Below are 1214 nucleotides of genomic sequence, written 5' to 3'. Positions count from 1 at the left end.
ATTTTTTCTAATGGTGTTTGTAAGTAGGATCACAAGTCTGCATCTTGTACAGCAATTAACCACTAAGAAGAATATATGCAGTGTATTATTTGTTGAAACAGTACTTTCGATTTGATTTGAAACTGTCTCATTGCTATATGTTTATCTATAAAACTTTGAAAAGAAAAAAAATAGTTGTATGGGACCTAGAGACACTCCTTTCCCTTGTGCCATCCTGTGCAAATAAGGGAAGTCCACATCAGCTGTTAAGTCTGCTGTTCCGGGGGCAATTAAGACATCATGAAGCTTGTGCCCACGAAATCCTCTGAATTCATCCTTCTTCTTTCCATCGTGACAATAATGAGCAATCAGTGCAGTAACTCCAGTGAGCACAATGCATTCAGAAAGTTCCTGAATGATAACCCCAGCATCAGAACACACTTCAATATGATCCCCTTTCATTGTGTTGCAAAATAGCTTCTACTGGCATGACACAACATGCCAGAATAAACCTCAGCTTATCAGGAACGGTGGATCAATATCATGTAATGGGTTAAGTTTGTAGGAATCTGTTCCTGTTTCATAGTAGAGAGAATTGCAGAATGGAAGTATCGACAGGAAAAGAGAAAAGTGATGCTGGCAGCTTATAAGAAGGCTACTATAGAGAAAAGGGGCATGTCAAGCACAAAAATGTCCAAAGCTGGTAGAGACAGAAAAGAAAAAGTGATTCATGGTACAGTTAGAGGAAGTTGTAAAAAAGTGTCCCTAAAGAAACTGGATTAGAATTTTTATCTTAGTAATGATGTTGCTGGAAAGGCAATAATAGTGACTGCTGCTGTGTAAAATACCTGTTGAATCCTAAACTCTGATACTGTGTCAGTAGTAAAGAATGTTTTAAGACTGCAGGAAATTACTAAGGGCATAAGATTACCCTGACCTTGATAGCTTTCCATAAATGACATACAAACACCCAATTTCCATGACCAACACTTTTTGCTCTGTCAAGTCCCATAAGATTAAGTTCTCCTCTCTCAGAAGTTTGAAGATCCCCATCCCTGCTCTCTCCTACCCCAGCCTAATCTTACATGCATACCAGAATGTGGTTTTTCACTTTATTTTTGTTTGTCTGTTTGTTTGTTTGTTTGTATTTTCTTTTCAAAGTTTTATCGGTAAACATATAGCAATGAGACAGTTTCAAATCAAATCGAAAGTACAGTTTCAACAAATAATACACT

General features: G+C 37.2%; 1 pseudogene; it reads right to left on the bottom strand.

Moving 5' to 3' along the window:
- Window positions 1-1214, bottom strand: part of LOC101584149 — a 9906-nt pseudogene that overhangs the window by 7228 nt on the left and 1464 nt on the right.

The sequence above is a fragment of the Octodon degus genome, unplaced genomic scaffold (assembly GCF_000260255.1).
Source record: "Octodon degus isolate 3935 unplaced genomic scaffold, OctDeg1.0 scaffold00292, whole genome shotgun sequence".
In the NCBI taxonomy this organism is placed as follows: domain Eukaryota; kingdom Metazoa; phylum Chordata; class Mammalia; order Rodentia; family Octodontidae; genus Octodon; species Octodon degus.
This window is presented reverse-complemented; position numbering and strand designations above follow the sequence as displayed.